We start from the raw sequence: 19,626 nt of genomic DNA on the forward strand, positions 1-19,626 counted from the left end.
AGCTGGTGGCTGGCACAAGAAGGGTTATGGTTGATTGGCGGGGGGGGGGGGGGGGGGGGGGGGTGCTCCCCGACCACACTGGTCGCATGGAATTGTGAGGGAGCTGAATGGGCCAGTCAAGCAGTCACGCGTGTGCGTTCATGTGAAGAGTTCAGAACATAGAACATACAGTGCAGAAGGAGGCCATTCGGCCCATTGAGTCTGCATCGAACTATTAAGCCCTCACTTCCACCCTATCCCTGTAACCCAATAACCGCTCCTAACCTTTTTTGGTTATTAAGGGCAAAATATCATGGCCAATCTACCTAACCTGCACGTCTTTGGACTGTGGGAGGAAACCGGAGCACCCGGAGGAAACCCACGCAGACACAGGGAGAACGTGCAGACTCCGCACTGACAGGGGCCCAGCAGGGAATCAAACCTGGGACCCTGGCACTGTGAAGCCACAGTGCTATCCACTTGTTGCTGCCGGATGTGGCATTTCTACAGGAATCGCATTTGAAGATTGAGGACCCGATTAGGCTGAGGAAGGGGTGGGTTGGACAGGTTTTTTTTCGAGGTTGGATCACCAGCTGCACTGGGTGGACCTGCAAGTGGACTGGGGGAAGGGCACTGGAGATGCTGATAAATAAGTGGGGAGCTTATTCCTGAGCCGAGATTGGACTGGTCGAGTCCGCGGTTGGGGAAGGTGTCGGTGATGGCGAAAGAGCTAAAGGGAGCACAGGGGGGGGCCTGTGGAGGTTTGGGAGGCCGAGGGTAAAGGAATTTTTATACTTCTCCCATGTGCTCAGCATGTATTGATGGATCGATTACTTTATTGTGGATAAGACTCACTGTGGTGGGTGGGTGGGGGGGGGGGTTCGACTCAGGGCACTCTGCGATTGTGGTTTCTGACCACGTGCTGCACTAAGTGGACTTGCAAGTGGACCCGGGGGGGGGGGGGGGGGGGGGGGGCAGTGCCCGCACTGGAGATTAGATATTGTATTGTGAGCAGAAGAGGAGGTGTGCGAGTGGGTGAGGGCTGCCATTTGGGGGTATGTGTAGCTGAATGACACGGGGTAGGTATCGGTTGCCCTGCTCGCACTCCACCATTGTGCAAACAACAAAAAGACTATAAAGAAGAAAAAGAGGTGCACTCACCCTCCACCGTCCACGGGCCTTCCACCAAAGCACCCCATGAAAGAGCTAAACAGCCCCAAAGAAAAGTTCTACCCTGGCCATCAGCCAAGACAAAAGAACCCAGCATCATACAGCAAAAGAGGGGCAGAGAGAACTAACACCATCTCACATTCCCTCCAAAGTTCAATGTCCTCCCTCTCCTGCCATTCATTGTCTCTCAAGAACTCCATTGCCTCCTGCAAAGTAGTAGTCACAGCCATTGTGGCTCACCCAAAGGCGGGCTGGGTACAGCATCCAGAACTTCACTCCCTTTTTAAAGAGGGCAGCATTGTCCTGCTTGAATCTGGCTCTCCTCTTTGCCAGTTCCGCACCCAGATCTTGATATGCCCAAAGCTTGTTGGCAGTGATATCAATTCAGGCGCACAGGAGAATGGAGCAGACAGAGATGGCTAAGGCTGGTGAAGGAGATCCTGCGGGTAGATGGGAGATGTTTGGAAGCCCCAGAGGCAGGCTTATTGAAGGGGCGGGAGAAGTTTGGGTTGGTGTCCACGGGGAAGGCGGTGGGAGAGTTAACGAGAGCCAGGGGGGCAGCGTATGAATATGGAGAGTAGACAAGCAGGATGTTGGCTCACCAGTTTAGGAAGCAGGAGGCGGCAGGGGAGATTTAAAAAGATGAAGGATGGAAGGGTGGTCCTGGACCCGGTGGGGGTGAATGGTGTAATGTTCCCTGTATGCATGGATGGTGAGGTCTTTGTAGTTGAAGTGATCAGAGAGCATACGGCTTTGGAAATGGACAAAACTATTTATTAATGAAATAAAACATGAAAGGATTTCTGTGATGTCTACTAAGATTACAGTTGGATATGATGGCTGAGTACAAACAACTATGATTAACTATTATTAATTAGTGTTGACTCAGGAGCTGCTGGATCTGTGACTGCACTCTGTGCCTGCTGTCCAGCTTCGGTCACTCTGTGCTGTCCAGGAGAATACTCCTCCCACATGTGGGTGTCTTCCAGTGACCTTCTCCGACAGTCATGCCACCTGTGGCCGGATGCTAGAATAATAATCTGTAATGAACTCCAATTGGCTTTAATGGTTGGCCAATTGGAGTATGAGCTCCCTCAATGATAGCTCATTGAGGGGGCCCATATAATCACCTGTGTAGGCTTTGTGAGCCAGTCTTAGGTTGACTGGACTGCTAGCAGCACTGTTTGTAGCTGCTCCTATAATATCGTTATTGTAAATAAATATTGGTGTGGTGACGGAACTCCTGCCTCCCGTGGATTACTACATAATCTATACATACAGGCACTAATGGTTACCCATGGTTTGGTCTGCTCAGACGAGGAGGAGCCTAACAGACATCTACAGACACTGAAAATGCCCTCGTACGAACGGGATGTGGCGCTTGACTCATCGATCGACAGTTCCAACGCGCCACAGCAAAAAACACTCCGAACTCCTCAGAAGCCAAACACGGGACACAACCGACAAAGTTATCTTCGTCGTCCAGTATTTCCCCAGAGTGGAGAAACTACGACATCTTCTTCGCAGCCTTCAACACGTCATCGATGAAGGCGAGCATCTTGCCAAGGTCATCCCCACACCCGCACTACTTGCCTTCAAACAACCGCGCAACCTCAAGCAAACCATTGTTTGCAGCAAACTACCCAGCCTTCAGAACAATGACCACGACACCTCACAACCCTGCCAGGGCAATCTCTGCAAGACATGCCAGATCATCAACATGGATACCACCATTACAAGTGAGAACACTGCCCACCAGGTGCGTGGTACATACTCAAGCAACTCGGTCAACATTGTCTACCTCATACTCTGCAGGAAATGATGTCCCGAAGCGTGGTACATTGGCAAGACCATGCAGACGCTACGACAACGGATGAACGGACATCGCACAACAATCGCCAGGCAGGAATGTTCCCTTCCAGTCGGGATACACTTCAGCAGTCAAGGGCGTTCAGCCTCTGATCTCCGGGTAAGCGTTCTCCAAGACGGCCTTGAGGACGCGTGACAAAGCAGAATCACCAAACGGAAACATATAGCCAAGTTCCGCACACATGAGTACCCCCTCAACTGGGACCTTGGATTCATGTTGCATTACATTCACCACCCACCCCACCATCTGGCCTGGGCTTGCAAAATCCTTCCAACTGTCCTGGCTTGAGACAATTCACACCTCTTTAACCTGTGATTATGCCTCTCTCCAGTTGTTCCGTCTGGACCTGTAAAGGCTTAATTACCTGCAAAGGCTCACATTCAAAGTATTGTCGTGCATCTTTGACTTTGGCTGTACATGAGTTTTTGGAACCCACCTCTTCATTCATCTGAGGAAGGAGCAGTGCTCCGAAAGCTAGTGATTTGAAACAGACCTGTTGGACTTTAACCTGGTGTTGTAAGACTGCTTACTGTGCTCACCTCAGTCCAACGCTGGCATCTCCACATCAAATTTACAGCAAGACATCCCTGCTCCTGTACTCGAATCACCTCATTATGAAACCAAGCATATCATTTGCCTTCTTTACCGCTTGCTGCACCTGCATGCTTACCTTCAGCAAATGGTGTACGTGGACATCCAGGTCTCATTGCACATTCCCCTCTCCTAAATTATGGCCACTCAGATAATAGTCTGCCTTCCCGTTTTTGCTACCAAAGTGAGTAACCTCACATTTATCCAAATTATACTGCATCTGCCATTCATTACTCAACTTGTCCAAATCACACTGAAGGATCTCTGCATCCTCCTCACAGTTCGCCCTCCCACCCAACTTTGTGTCATCTGCTAATTTGGAGATTTTACATTTCATTCCCTCATCTAAATAATTAATATATATTGTGTAATAGCTGAGGTCCCAGCATGGTTCCTGCGGTACCCCACTCGTCACTCCTGCGATTTGGAAAAAGACCTGTTAATTGCTACTCTTTCTTTCCTGTCTGCCAACCTGTTTTCTATCCATCTCAATACACACTAATCCCATGCGCTTTAATTTTACACTCTCTTCTGCGGAACTTTGTCAAAAGCTTCCTGAAAATCCAAATAAACCACATCTACTGACTTCCCCTCATCAACTCTACTAGTTTATCCTCGAAGAATTCCAGAAGTCAAGCATCGATTCTCTTTCATAAATCCATGCTGACTCTATCTGATCCTGACACTGTTTTCTAAGTTCCCTGCAATAAAATCTTTGATAATGGATTCAAGAATTTGCTCCTATACTGACGTCAGGAGAAGGGGCCTATAATTCCCTGTTTTCTATTTACCTCCCTTTTTAAATAGTGGGGTTAAATTAGCCACCCTTCAATCTGTAAGAACTGTTCCTGAGTCGATAGAATCCTGGAAGATGACCACCAATACATCCATTATTTCTAGAGCCACTTCCTTAAGCATTCTGGGTAGTCCTGTCAAGCTAGACATTGATTTCCTCACCTGAGCCAACACTTTGAGAAAAAAAACAGAAAATTCCGTCGATAGTCTATAAAATAGGGCCAGATCCTTTTGGAGTGAAATTAGGAAACACTTCTACATTCTGCAAGGATCCTCCTATTAATCCCTGTTTGACCCTTGATAATTCCGTTTATTTTCTTTCTTTTTCTTTTATAATTTTTGTAACCAGACAATTACCTTTGCCTTTAAGATGGGCTTCACCTGTAATTTAAAAACAAAACGAACCTCCAGCAGGCTGTGCTATTGCTCTGGTATTGGTGATGACTCGTCTTGATGGACTTAACTGTCGGCCAATGTGCTGTTATTTTGCAGGGCTCTCAGCGGATAGTCTATGCTGATTGGTGTTGATTGTCCTGGAATGTTCTGCCAAGGATAGAAAGGTTTTATGTGTTTTTTTAGTTTAGTTTCATTTTGAACAGAAGCTGGATGGTCAGAGTTCTGATTTCTCTCTCTCACCTGATGGATTCTTTCTGAAGGTCCAGAGTAAAGACCTTCCTCTCTGCACAGCCATATTCAGCTGCAAAGAAAATCCAGTCCAGCACCAGCTGCAGGAGGATCAGTAGTTTAACAACCCTTTTTAAATCTTGTGCAGGGAACTCTGTTCTATCTCAGAACAGCTGTTAGACATCCTGGTGTTGGAAGCAAATAGGAATTACACAGACCTGAGACAGTTCTTTTGAGTGAAGGCCCAGATAAATACAAATTAAAGTGACTCCCTACAGGGAATCCTGCAGCTTGGGAGTTCAGACTGAAGGTTTTGTCCAGAAGATCCATGTTACCCATCGAACTAGTGGCTCTCAATCGCTCTATGCGCTGGAAGGACAGTCTTCTGCTGCAACAATTTCATTATCTGAAGCAAGGGCACTCATATTCCATTTCATATTGATCCTTTTTATTTTTCCCCTCACCTTCCCTCTGCGTGTAAATGTCTTGTGTGTAGTTGGGTAGAGAGTGGGACGGTAAAAGGGGGACTATCGATTGATTGATTTATTGTCATATGTACCAAAGTACAGTGAAAAGTATTTTTCTGCAGCCAAGGGAACGTACACAGTACGTACATAGTAGACAAAAAGAATAATCTACAGAGTAAATGAACAAATAGTACATTGACAAATAGTAATTGGTTACAATGTGGAACAAGGGCCAAACAAAGTAAATAATTGAGCAAGAGCCGCATTGAGCATCATGAATAGTGTTCTTACAGGGAACAGATCAGTCTGAGGGAGAGCCATTGAAGAGTTTAGTAACTGTGGGGAAGAAGCTGTTCCTGTGACTGGATGTGTGGGTCTTCAGATTTCTGTATCTTCTGCCTAATGGAAGGGTCTGGAAGACGGCAAAGCCTGGGTGGGAGGGGTCTCTGACAATGCTGTCTGCCTTCCTGAGGCAGCAGGAGATGTAGACAGATCAATGGGAGGGTGGCAAGCTTATGTGGTGCGATTGGCTGAGTTCACCTCACTCTTGGGCCGAGCAGTTCCCATACCAAGCTGTTATGCAGCCGGATAGGATGCTCTCTGTGGAACATCTGTAGAGAGTCGATGCAGACATGCTGAGTTTCATTAGCTTTTGTAGGAAGTAGAAACGTTGTTGGGCTTTCTTGAATGTTGCATCAACGTGAGTTAGGGTTAGGGTTAGACTGTTGGTGATGGGTACCCCCAGGAACTTAAAGATATCGACCATCTCCAGTTTGGAGCCATTGATGTAGACAGTATTTGGGGGTGGGGTGGGGGGGGGGGGGGGGGGGGGGGGGGGGCTGGTGGACTCGTGCTACGCTTCCCGAAGTTGATAATCAGTTCCTTGGTCTTGCCGACATTTGGAGAGAGGCTGTTTTCTCTACACCATGCAACCAAATGATCTATCTCCCTTTTATTGGTCGTTGCTTGAGATATGACCCACCAGTCATATCATCCACAAACTTATTGATCGAATTGGAGTTAAATCTTGCCACACAGTCGTGTGTGTAGGGAGTACAGTAGAGGACTAAACACACATCCTTGCAGGGCCCCAGTGTTAAGGACTATTGTGGAGGAGATGCTGTTACCTATCCTGCCAGTTTGAGGTCTGTTGGTGATGAAGTCAACGATCCAGCTGCACAAGAGGGATCAAGTCCAAGATTGCAGAGTTTGGTTATTAATCTTGGCGGGATAATGGTGTTGAAGGCGGAGCTGTGGTCTAGGAACAGCAGTGTGACTTAGGTGTCTTTGGTGTCAAGGTGTTCGAGGATTGATTGTAGGGCCAGGGAGATAGCATCTGCTGTGGACCGATTGAGGCGTAGTTGAGCAGTAGATTAGCTGGTCGTTATTCTAGTATTAATGCACATCTTGGGACTCGATTCTCCGAACCCCGCGCCAAAATCACTTTTGGAGATGGGGTGGAGAATCCCTGATGACGGCAAAATCTGGGGTGGCGCGCTTTCGCGATGCTGCACCCTCTGAAATGGCCACCAAACGGGGGCTGGTTTGGCTCACCAGGCTAAATCGCTGGCTTTTAAAGCAGACCAAGCAGGCCAGCAGCACGGTTCGATTCCCGTACCAGCCTCCCCGGACAGGCGCCGGAATGTGGCGACTAGGGGCTTTTCACAGTAACTTCATTGAAGCTTACTTGTGACAATAAGCAATTTTCATTTTCATTTTCAAACATTAGCTGAGCCCGCCAGCGATGCTTCGTGCCTGACCGGCCAAGTTCCTGACGGCGTGGGCCGCGTGTGGTCTCACCCTTCGGGAGCTCAGTATGGCGGATGCGGACTCAGCTGGGCACCACCTCAGTCAGGGGAGGGCTGATCCGCGGCCAGGGGGGTCATATTCGGGGCTGGGGGCACCGTGGTTGGGCAGTACAGGGCATGCGAGCCAGCCGAAAGGGGGTGGAACTATTTCGCGGGCTGGGTCCTAAAGCAGAATCCACCAAGAAGTACGGCCACAGACCTGGAAACTCTCCAGGCCGTATCGGCAGCTAGAGCGGGAGCTGGTCCCCCCGCAAGAGGGAATCAGAGGCCGTTTAGCGCCAGTTCTCCTGCCGTAAAAATGCCACCATTTTCAAGCCTGTGTAAGGGCTTAGTCTCCAGAACGGAGAATCCAGCCCCTTATCTCTATTTGTTATAAATAAACAATTGTTGTGTTTCACTTACAAATCTGGTGCCTGTAAGTCATTGGAGCAGCCAAGGGCCATAAATCTCAGAAACGTTAAACAAATTATTGGTTAATTCACTTGTGTTGGGACTATGGGGCCTGTGGGGCTGGAACTGACTGTGCACTAGCCCAGGGTCCAATAACAATACAGAGAATGGGAGAAGTTTGCAACACTTTTCAACACAATTGACATGAGATAACAATACAGAGAATGGGAGAAGTTTGCAACACTTTTTACAACACAATTGACATGAGTTTCTGGATCAATTGATAATTTTAAATCGGAATTAATAGATCCCACCAGCTTTCCTGTCCACCAAAAACGGAGGCAGAAAGTCACAGCAAATATTTTGAATATTGTGTGGGTGATGTTGCGGCTGAATTCGCTATGAGTGCAAATACCAACATAGGGGCAAAATCTCGCAAGAATTGGAAAGTGAGATTTTCGACAACAAGTTTCTCACCAAAAAGAACAGGGTGGGATTCTGAGCGATGCCAAAATCACCCCCGTTTCCGACCAAATCAGGGACGGCGCCGCTTTCACGATTCTCCGCCCCCTCCAAATTGGCGTACTTTGTGAGTACGCCACGTGCCATATCGCTGGCCTCAGGGCGTTGCCTGAGGCCCACTCCCCGATGCTGTGCCCCCGACCGGCTGAGTTCCCAACAGCGTAGGTCTCTCATGGTCTCACCAGTCGGCAACTCTGCGGAGCAGCTGCGGACTCAGTCCAGCCCCGCTACAGTCGAGAGAGGGTCGATTTGCAGGCAGGGGGGACTTTGTCACGGGCTGGTGGCACTGTTGGGGGTGGTCATGGCTCGCGAGCCAGCCAAATGGGTGGGCACTATTTTGCAGGCTGGGTCCGCGCACGACGGGTGCCATGTTGCACGGCTAGGCCGCTGCAGGTCGCCGCCGTGCGCATTCGCCGCCATGGACCCAGCAATTTTCCGGGCCGTATCGGCAGCTAGAGCCGGGTGCTTTTCGCTGCTCAGATACTATCCTCCAGCCAAACAGAGGATCAATGGTTGTTTTGCGCCGAATTTTCAGGCGTTAAATGTCACTGTTCCCACACCGGCATGAGGGCATAGCCTCACAATCAGAGAATCCAGCCCCAGGAATCTCATTTCACATAAATTGTAATATAATTAGCGACTTCTCCACCATATGATCCCCCCACCTTTATAATTTGGCAGACTTACAACTGATTTTTAAAACGTGACTGATTTGAGGGGAACCTATTGGGGAGGCACGGGTAAGTATAGCCTCCAAGGGGGAAAGGGACATGCCCGGACAGTATCGAGGAGGACCCTCTGGGGAGCATTATTGGGGGAATTCACCTTATGTATGGGGGTGGGTGATTTGCCCCAATACCTGTTGTGGTGGGCAGGGTTCCCCTTAACTGTTGGGGGAGTGGGAGTGAGGTATTTTTTAGTGCAGATTGGAGCGCCCTTTAGAAATGTCATCCCAACCTCTGTGGAGCCAGAGTTTCTGACTCTCTCAGGCCCCACCCCTCCAGTGTGACAGCGTAATTCATGCCACCAGATTTGTTGTGCAGAGCACCATAGTATTGGGAGAGAAACCCCGGCTGTACAGCTGGAGAGCTGCATGACAGATTTCTCACCTTGGCCAGCACTCTGAACACAGAGTGCATTATTCCATTCACGGTAAAGGAATAGCTGGAGAAAGAGTAGGCCCGTTAAGGACCACAGTGGTCATTTGTGTGTGGAGCTGGAGGATATAGGTAGTGTTCGAAATTAATACTTTGTGTCAGTGTTCACTCATCAGAGGGACAGTGTGGGTATAGATATCAGGGAGAAGGACTGTAATAAAATTAAAGAGGTCAACATAGACAGAGAAGAGGTTCAGAGTCGCCTGGCAGGCTTAACAGTAGACAAATCTCCAAGGCCAGATGAAATGTCAACGTTGAGTGATACAAGGGAGGAAATAGCAGCGTCACTGGCAATAATTTTCAATTCCTCTCTGGTCAAAGGAGAAGGTGCTGAAGGACTGGAGGATAGTCAATGTGGTACCTTTATTCAAGAAGGAAGGAAGGGATAAACCAGGAAACTGCAAGCCAATCTGTGGTATTGTGTGAAGCAAATAATGGCATGATGGGAAAACTAGTCAAGTCTTCTTGGTTCAATTGAATTTAACCTAAGACACAGATACAGAATACACAGAGACAGCATGTCCTGAGAACTGGGTGACTCTGAGAGTCTAGATAAGGCTTGAACCTAGAAGTAGTCTCAATACATAACAAGCTGAACAACTGTCTCTTCCTGTACGTAAACAAATTTGTCCATTTCTTAAAACAAAGACAAGATAATGATATGAAACTCCATTCCCCTAAAGGTCAGCAAGGTGATGCCATTGTAACGATTATTACTTATGTTTTACTTTCGATCAAATTCCTGACCAAGTTGTATTCATGTTATCTTGATCCTATAATGTATAAGAATCGCCTTCTTTTCTGTAATATCGCAGACTTGGGACGGACTCAGCAGTTTGTATTTGACTGCCTTCCGACTTCAAAAGTCTCAGCCATTTACTGCTAGCAGTCAGTTCTAATTCGGAAATAAAGTTCAGTTTTGCTTACCTAATGAATCATACTTGTATTTCTCCATCACAGTCAAGACGCGGGGAAAATATAAAATACAACATTTGGCGCTGTGAGAAAAAATCCAATATCCTGAAGTGAGCTTCCATGAGGGACTGAGAAAAAGTGATCAAGGCCAAGACCGGAGTAAAGAGACAGACGCCGGCACAAGGTATGATTCACCTTGGTCTCTCTCTCTCTCGGATCTGTGCTGCGACCCCTCATCCCTGACGGAAGTAACTAAACAGGTGACGGCTCTCGAATCTAAATTTGACTGTGAGTACATTTTGTTTGTGTAATTAGCCGCAGGTCAGGGACGTTGTTGATCTCGTTTTTCATCCGCATCAGATTTATACAGGCTGTCAAAAATTTTTGGGGTCAGGGACCCTCTCAGTAATTTTTTCGGGTCAGGGACCCTGTCAGTAATTTTTGGGGTCAAGGTCCCTCCAATTTGATTTGGTACCAGAAATTTTGTTTGAGCGTTTTTTTGCCTGGGGCACATTTTACTCACATTATGCGACAAACTTTAGACAAAACTAGCAGCAACTCCCCTCTATTTTTCATGTGTTTGGAAACCCCTTCCCAAGAACGTAATATTCGAAGATTGGCTGCAGCGCTGCTTTAAACAATAAATTAGGTAACGATATCGGGCCACTAGGTTACACAGGGATCTTGGAACTTTGACAATAGCATTGATGCAGAAAAAAAAAGCAATCTGGAAAAAAAAATGCCGGTTTCAAATTGTTTAATTTTACAGTGGAAAAATACAGTCCACTTAACGCAACGAACAATCACAATGAGTTCGAGAGATAACGTCCGCAAAAGAGATATTAATGAGTGTGTGAACGGTAAATTGAAAAATTGGGAGACTTTAAAATTGTAATGTGAGCTTTGGGATAGAAAACAGTCAAAATGATAAAAAGCAATTCGGCAATAAGAAACCTCCTCTCACCAGACAAATAGGGCTAGCTCGTAAGATTATAGGAAAGGAGGATCCTCCCAGCTGCTCTGGCATGCCGATGTTCCCCTATTCAAGCGATACGGAAGACGAGGAGAATTTGAACCCTGTATCCCACCCTCATTTTGCGCTCCCCGATCTTACAATCCCACTTTCCCAAGTCCTGACTCCTGACTTCTGATCCCATTACCAATGAAACTCCTGCTAACGTATCCCCCTCAGCGACATGCACTCGGTCACAGACGCAAGCCGCAAATATCGAACAACCCTTCTCTACGGAAAACATGATAATTGACTAAAAGGTATTGATTAAAAGATCCACAATAAGGAAATTATAGAAGTGAAGTTAATGAGTTACCAATTTAGAAGCATGCTGGCAATAATGACTAAAATTTAACATTGCTTTTGAATGAAATTTAGTAGATCAGATGATGTTAACTAACTACTGCTTGGAATGTTGTACTGGCCTTATTATGATAACAAGTGGTTCTTCTAAAAGACAACAAAATGCGTACTCGAATTGTTTTTAAACTAATGGCAAAACATTCATATTTCCTCTTGCAAATGTTCCCAAAGTTGTTCAGTTCACACTATATCAGTTTAAAAGAAAGTAACTTTACGAATAAGAGTAATTGAAATATGAATAGGTTTGTAGATTGCGTGAAAAGACGTAAATGGCATCACGCCAAGTTCTCCGCCCCTTAGATTCTGCAGGAAACATTAACCATTTCAGCAGACAGTTGGTCTTTTCTGAATTGACAAAAAAATTACGTCTCTAAGAATAGCTATTGCCTCTAAAATTAATCAGTGCAAATTGACTTAAATGGAATAACACAGATAAAGTTTTCGAAAGAGAATGAAAACTTTTTGTTCAAAATTTGTCCCCAAGGACAAGGGCTGAATCCAAGAGAGAGAAAGAGAGACAGAGGAAGAGATTGAAGGAGAGAGAGAGAGCCAGCGACAAGAGACAGGAACTGTTAGAGAGAGCGAAAGAGAGCGAGTCAGGGAGAGGCAGAGATGGAGTGGTAGGCAGATAAAGAGAAAGAGCAACAAGAGTTCCAAAGGCAGACAGAGTTATGTAGAGAGGGAGAGAGATAGATAAGAGAGAGAGGGAAAGAATTCATATTTCATTTTTCAGACTTTGACTTTAAAAATTATGTTTCAAGCTGTGATGATTTGAAAGAGGTAAAGAGATATCGATGCCAACATGGTCCTTGCTATTACCTGAAACCTTTGCGATAAAAGGTTCCCGTTAACTTTGTAAGGCGGGTGGCATAGAATCTTTACAGTGTCACCTTCGAGCTGTTAATTGGTTTGTACGGAGCGCGATTACTCCGTGATTTAAATTATAATCTCCTGCAGATGCGGATAACTCTGCTTAATAACACATAATCAGGGCAAAAAGCGTGCGGACCCTGACATAAAACATCACACACGTAATTTCCTTAATCAATTGTTAAAATTGTAATCGGAAGTTCCATCTGGCATCAGACAAAGTGTGCAATGGGTCTAACCTCAGTGGTGGGGAAACTATTGGAAGCATTTCTGAGAGGCAGAATTAATCTGCATTTGGAGAGGCAAGGATTAATCAAAAACAGTCAGCATGTTAAGGGAAGGTTATGTCTGACCAACCTTTTTCAAAATTTATTTAAAGTACCAATTCATTTTTTCCCAATCAAAGGGCAATTTAACACGGCCAATCCACCTACCCTGCACATCTTTGCGTTGTGGGTGTGTGACCCACGCCAACACAGGATGAATGTGCAAACCCCACACAGACAGTGATCCGGGGCCAAGATCGAACCCGGGTCCTCAGTACTGTGAGGCAGCAGTGCTAACCACTGCGCCACCGTGCCACCCATGTCAGACCAACGTGATTTAATTTTTTGAAGATGTGACCAGGAGTGTAAATGAGGGAAATGCATTTAACACAGTCTGCTTGACGTTTGCAAGGCTTTTGATCAGGTTCCACGTGGGAGACTGATAGAAAAGACATCGGGCGCGATTCTCCGCAAATGCGGAGAGTCGTGACGGCTGCCGTGAAACTGGCCGTGTTTCACGGCAGCCTCCGCCCCCCCCTCCCGGGACCCGATTCTGCTCCCCGGTCAGGGCTAGCAGCGGGGCCCCGTGAACCACGGCATCGCAGGCTTAGCGAACTTCGCTAAGCCCGCGCGCCAAGGGTAATGGCGGCTGACGCACACGATGACGTCAGCGGCTCATGCGCGGATTGGACGGCTCCAATCCGCGCATGCGCAGATGACATCATCACGCATATGCGTGAAACCCGCGCATGCGCGGGCCGTTATGCCCCTCAGCCTGATCCAGCGGGGTGGCAGAGGAACAAAGAGTGCGCGGGGTTTGGACCCGCTGCCCGCAATCGGTGCCCACCGATCGCGGGCCCATGCCACCCTTGGCACGACCGTGGTGCGGCCGTGCCAATCGGTGCCATGGTTCTCCAGAACGGCACTTTGCGGCCGTTTTCACGAACGATGAGAGCAGGTGTATTGGCGTTCGTGGAAACGGCCGTAAAGGCCTGGGAACTCGGCCCATCGGCTAGGGGAGAATCGCTGCTCGCCGTAAAAAACGGCGAGCAGCGATTCGTGTCGTGGGGCGGCCGTGGGGGGGGGGAGAGGGGGAGGATAGCGGGAGGTCGGGAAAACTGTCGGAAAGACCCTCCCGCTATTCTCCGACCCATCGTGGGGGGCGGAGAATCGCGCCCATGGGATCCAAGGAAATTTGGCAAATTAGATCCAAAATTGGCTGAGTGGCAGGAAGCAGAGGGTAATGGTTATGGGATGTTTTTCTGACTGGAAGCCTGTGTCCATTGGGGTCCCGCAGGGATCAATGTTGGGGTCCTTGCTGTTTGTGGTTCATATAAATAATTTAGATATGAATGTAGGAGGGTTTATCAGTAAGTTTGCAGATCACTGTCTGTGTAGGGTTTGCACATTCTTCCTGTGTTGGCATGGGTCACAACCCAAAGAAAATTGGTGGGGTGGTAAATAGTGAAGAATATACCTGTTGATTACAGGAGGATATGGACTGGCAAGTCAGATGGGCTGCTCAGTGTCAATGGAATTCACCCGGATAAGTGTGAGGTGTTGCACTTAGGCGGGACAAGCAAGTCAAGGGAATACACGATAAACAGCAGGGCCCTGGGAAGCATCAAGGATCAGAGGGAACTTGGTGTGCCTGTCCACCAGTCCCTTAAGATATTTGGATACAGTGGTTAAGAAGGCATATGATATACTTGTCTTTATTAGTGGAGTCATTGAGTTTATGAGTAGGGAGATTGTGCTGGAACGTATGAAACTCTGGTTAGGCCACAGCTAGAGTATTGTGTGTAGTTGTGGAATCCACATTATAGGAGGGATGTGATAGCACTGGAAAGGGTGCAGAGGGGATTTACCAGGATGTTGCCTGGGATGGAGAGATTTAATTATTAAGAGGGATTAGATAGACTTGGATTGTTTTCCTTGGAGCAGAAGAGACTGAGAGGGGACATGATTGATATGTATAAAATTATAAAAGGCATAGATAGATGAGACAGGAAGCAACTTTTCCCCTTGGTGGATGGGTCAAGGGGCATAGATTTAAGGTGAGGGACAGGAGGTATCGAGGGGATGTGGGACTTCGGAATTTGCTGCCTGAAAGGATAGTGGAAGAAGAGACCCTCTTAATATTTAAGAACTATTTAGATGTACACTTGTGATCCCAGGGCAGACAAGGCGATGGGTCAAGTGCTGGAAAATGGGATTAGAATGATTAGGTGGTTATTTTTGACCGGCACAGACTCGATAGGCTGAAGGACCTTTTCTGTGCTGTCTGATTCTGTGACTCCAACACCTGTAATTTTATGCTCAATTTCTTTCATTATGAAGGATAACATTCTATTAGCCTTCTTAATTATGTGCTGTACCCACTGACTAACATTTTGCAACTCATGCACTAGAACACCTAGATCCCTCTGCACCTTTGGATTCTGCAGTCATTCTCCAATTAACATCCTGCTTTTTTAATCTTCCTGCCAAAGTGAATAACTTCACATTTCTTGCTTACTCACTCAACCTGTCTATATCTGTCTGAAAACTGCTTCAGTGTCATTCTCCCCTCTGGGGACTAAGTCCCCATGCTGGCAGGAGAACCAGCGGCAATCACTGGCGTCAACAGCCCCGAAAGTGTGGAATTCTCGGCACTTTCGGGGGCTAGGTGGACGCCGGAGGGGTTGGCACCACTCCAGCCGGCGGTGAGGGACGGCGCGAGTTCGCGCATGCGTCAAAGAGCCAGTGTGATCTCGCACATGAGCAAATTGTCTGCATAGTTACGCGCATGCGCAGATGGGCCGGCGTATTTTGGCGCATGCGCAGGGGCTTTTCTTCTCCACGCCGGTCATGGTGGAGCCCTACAAGGACCGGCGTGGTAGGAAGAAGTGCCCCCACGGAACAGGCCCCCCCGTCAGATTGGCGTGCCCCGATCGTGGGCCAGGCCACCATGGGGGCCGCTCCCCGGGGTTGGATCCCCCCGTGCCCCTCCGAGGACCGCCTTCGGCGACTTACCTGCAAGGTCCCGCAGTGTGGGACCATCCGTAACCCACACCGATGGGACAGGCCCTAAACAGATGGCTGCTCGGCCCATCGGGGTCTGGAGAATTGCCCGGGGGGCCGTTAGCAACGGCCCCCGACTGGCGTGGTGTGAACCCCCCCCAGCCTGAAAAATGGCAGCGGAGAATACGGCAGCCGGTATCAGGGCTCCGCGGGATTCGCACCCCCCCCCCCCCCCCCCCCCCCCCGGGGATTCTCCGGCCCAGTGGGGAATCCTCTTCATCAGGTACTTTCCTATCTATCTTTGTTGCAAATTTAGCTACCATGCCTCGCTCCCATCTTCTACGTCATTAATGTAAATTGTATAAAGTTGACCCCCACACAGACCACTGCAGAACGCCACTCATCACAACCTGCCAATCAAACAAGGACCCATTTAAGCATACTTTCTGCTTTCTTCCAGCCAGCCAATCCATGCTAATATGTTACTCCTACACCCAGGAGCTTTTATTTTCTGCAATAACCTTTGATGCAGCACCTGATTAAATGCCTCCTGGAAACCGATGTATAATACATCCACAGGTTCCCCTTTATCCACAACACAGGTTACTCCTTCAAATAACTCTTCGTAAATTGGTTAAATATGATTTCCTCTTCGCAAAACCATGCTGATTCTTCCAAATTACCTTAAGTTTCTCAAAGTACGCAGCCACATCATCTTTAACATTTGACTCTAACACCTTCCCCATGAGAACTCAAGCTAACTGGCCTAGAATTTATTGGTTTCTTCCTCCCTTCTTTCCTGATTAGAGGGATTATATTTGCTACTTTCCTGTCTGATGGAAATTTTGCAGGATCTAGGGAAGTTTGAAAAATTAACACAAATGCATTTGCTACCTCATGAGCAATCCCATTTACGATTCTAGACACTTGTTCATCAAATCTACTGATGCCAAGAATAAAAAGATTCTCAAAGTGATTGCAGACATTGTTTATTATATTGCTCAACATCACCAGTACATGCAGCCCATTGTCTCTACAGAAGTTGGATGATGTGGTTACATACATTAAATACACAATGGGTTTGGTCTTTATGTGAAGCTATAAAAATGCGCAAAAGCTGTTACTATTCCACATTTTAAACTTGCAGCAGGAAGTTAAAGCAATGGCGTAGAATGAGTAAGCAACAGCAGAAATATTCCCGTCATTCTTTCAAGGGGAGTTCATTGAAGCTCTGGTTTAACATGTGGTTCCTTACACTATTGGATAGACTGCATGACGTGTAATTCCGCAATCATTCGACATACGCTTCACCATTTTGATGTAACCGTTAACACCCCAGCCTGCGCCCCAACTGGAAAATAAGAAAAAAGGTATATCAACATCACTGTTCCGTTGAATTGACAGATTTGGAGAACTGACGAGTTCCACATTGGAAATTCATAGATTTTGATGACTGGTTGTGCACCCCTGATGCCTCCCACCCACCCCCACCCCCCACCAACCAACCCCACCATTGTCCAATGTCATAAGCAATAAGCACCCACTACCCCTCGGTCTTAACAGCAACTCAAAAATGTCCTGCTTTCTTTCCATTGAGATTGTCATCCAACTCTGCCATAAATATAAATCCTTCACTTCCACATAAACACATTGGGTGGGATTTGTGGGATCCCACCCCCTCCCCCCTCCAACCTCAGTGATGGGTATTCCAGCGATAGAGGCAGCCTGCCATTGGTCAGTGGTGGGATCTTCCAGTCCTGTCGTTGTCAAAGGGTTTTCCTGTTTATTGCACCCCTGCTGTTGGTGAATCCGAGGGCGAGGGGCCTGGAAGATGCTGCCGGTGGGAACGGTCGGAAAATCCCACCCACTATTTAGCATTTTGAATGCAGCACAGAAACCAGAAATTCAGTCTAACTGCTCTGTGCTGGTTCCCGCTCCGCATAATCCTCCCTTATACTCCTTTCATCCTCATGTTCTTATCCAGCCTCCCCTTCAATGTATCTTTGTTAATCAGCTCCACCACTACTCATGGTAACACTTTCCCCAATTCCACCATCCTCTGGATGAAGAGGTTTCTCCTGAATTTCTGATTGGATATATTAGTGACTATCTTACATTGATCACCCCTAGTTTTAAATGCCCCCACAAGTGGAAACATGTTCTCCATTCCAAATGCAACAAATCCTGTCATAATCCTTTTTAAAATAAATTTAGAGTACCCAATTACTATATTTTTTTCCAATTGAGAGGCAATTTAGCATGGCCAATCCACCTAACCTACACATCTTTGAATTATGGGGGTGAAACCCACGTAGACATGGGGAGAATCTGCAAACCCCATACAGATAGTGACCCAGGGCCGGGATTTGAACCCGGGTCCTCAGGGCCATAGTCCCAGTACTAACCACTGCGCCACATGCCGCCCTCCTTTCATAATCTTAAAGACCTCGATTAGATCACCTCTCTGTGGTGATATGCATCACTGTAAATACACAAGGGGTTAACGTAAATACACGTAGACGAGCTAAACACTAGAGGGAGCACCAGAGGCATGACACACAGACATTCAACTTATAGGCCAGTAAGATAGGACACGGCCAATGGGCACTCATGACACACACAGAGTTGACACTACCACAGGAGAGCATTACACCAACCCATATAAAAGGACACAGCACACATGATCTTCCTTTTTCCATTGGAGACACTTAGTGAGTACACAGGGTTGATTGAACACATCACACCCACCACCAGGATTGTAGCAGACTGGTTCGTCAGTCTCAGTAGCTATAGCAGGATTAACAGGAGAGTTGATTCCAAGTAGGAGAATCGTTAACAGTTTAATAAATGTGTTAAAGCTGACTTCCGGTGGCGGCAATGCGGAGCTAAGCCGCACATTCGGCAGCTCCCGCTGAAAACGGACTTTGGGGCTCTTTTCAGGGCCCCCAACGGAACCTTATCGGCAAATCCCGATGTGGGAAGAGGACAGGAGTCGAGACCCTTACGGTCCTTTGGTCCGGACCAGGAGTGGGGTAAGGAGAAAAATGGAGAAAGCACCCCTGGAAAAGCGGGGGAAGAAATACAAAATGGCGGCTGGCGGAGGCCCGGAGGACTGGAGGCAGTAGGCGCAGGAGCAGCAGGCGATTCTGCTGCGCTGCTTCCAGGATCTTAAGGTGGAGCTGCTAGAGTCATTGAAGGTAACCACCAGGGAGCTGATGGAGACTCAGACAGCCCAGGGGGCTGCGATCCGGGAGCTACAGAAGCAGGCCTCCGAAAGGGAGGATGAGGCTGTGGTCGTCGCGGGGAAGGTGGAGATGCACGAGGCACTCCATAAAAGATGGCAGGAACGGTTCGAGGAGCTGGACAACCGGTCGAGGCGGAAGAATTTGCGGATCCTGGGCCTCACGGAGGGGCTGGAGGGGTCGGACCTGGCGGCCTATGTGGTTGTTATGATGGTGTGTTTTTTTTTTAAATTTAGATTACCCAATTATTTTTTCCAATTAAGGGGCAATTTAGCGTGGCCAATCTACCTACTCTGCACATTTTTGGGTTGTGGGGGCGAAACCCACGCAGACATGGGGAGAATGTGCAAACTCCACACAGACAGTGACCCAGAGCCGGGATCGAACCTGGGACCTCAGCGCCGTGAGGCGTTTGTGCTAACCACTTGGCCACCGTGCTGCCCTGTGTGGTTGTTATGATAAACTCGCTGATGGGGGCTGGGTCCTTCCAGGGGCCCCTGGAGTTAGAGACCCCGATGGCGAGTGTAGCCACAAATAGGAGGAGGTCGGAGTGCTTTTGGCTGTACCGGGGGACGAGGCAGG

General features: G+C 47.8%; 1 protein-coding gene across 1 annotated transcript in view; it reads right to left on the bottom strand.

Moving 5' to 3' along the window:
• LOC119952927 overlaps positions 1-19,626 on the bottom strand; it is a 1,042,551-nt gene that overhangs the window by 989,390 nt on the left and 33,535 nt on the right.

This window comes from Scyliorhinus canicula, chromosome 18, assembly GCF_902713615.1.
Source record: "Scyliorhinus canicula chromosome 18, sScyCan1.1, whole genome shotgun sequence".
Lineage (NCBI taxonomy): Eukaryota > Metazoa > Chordata > Chondrichthyes > Carcharhiniformes > Scyliorhinidae > Scyliorhinus > Scyliorhinus canicula.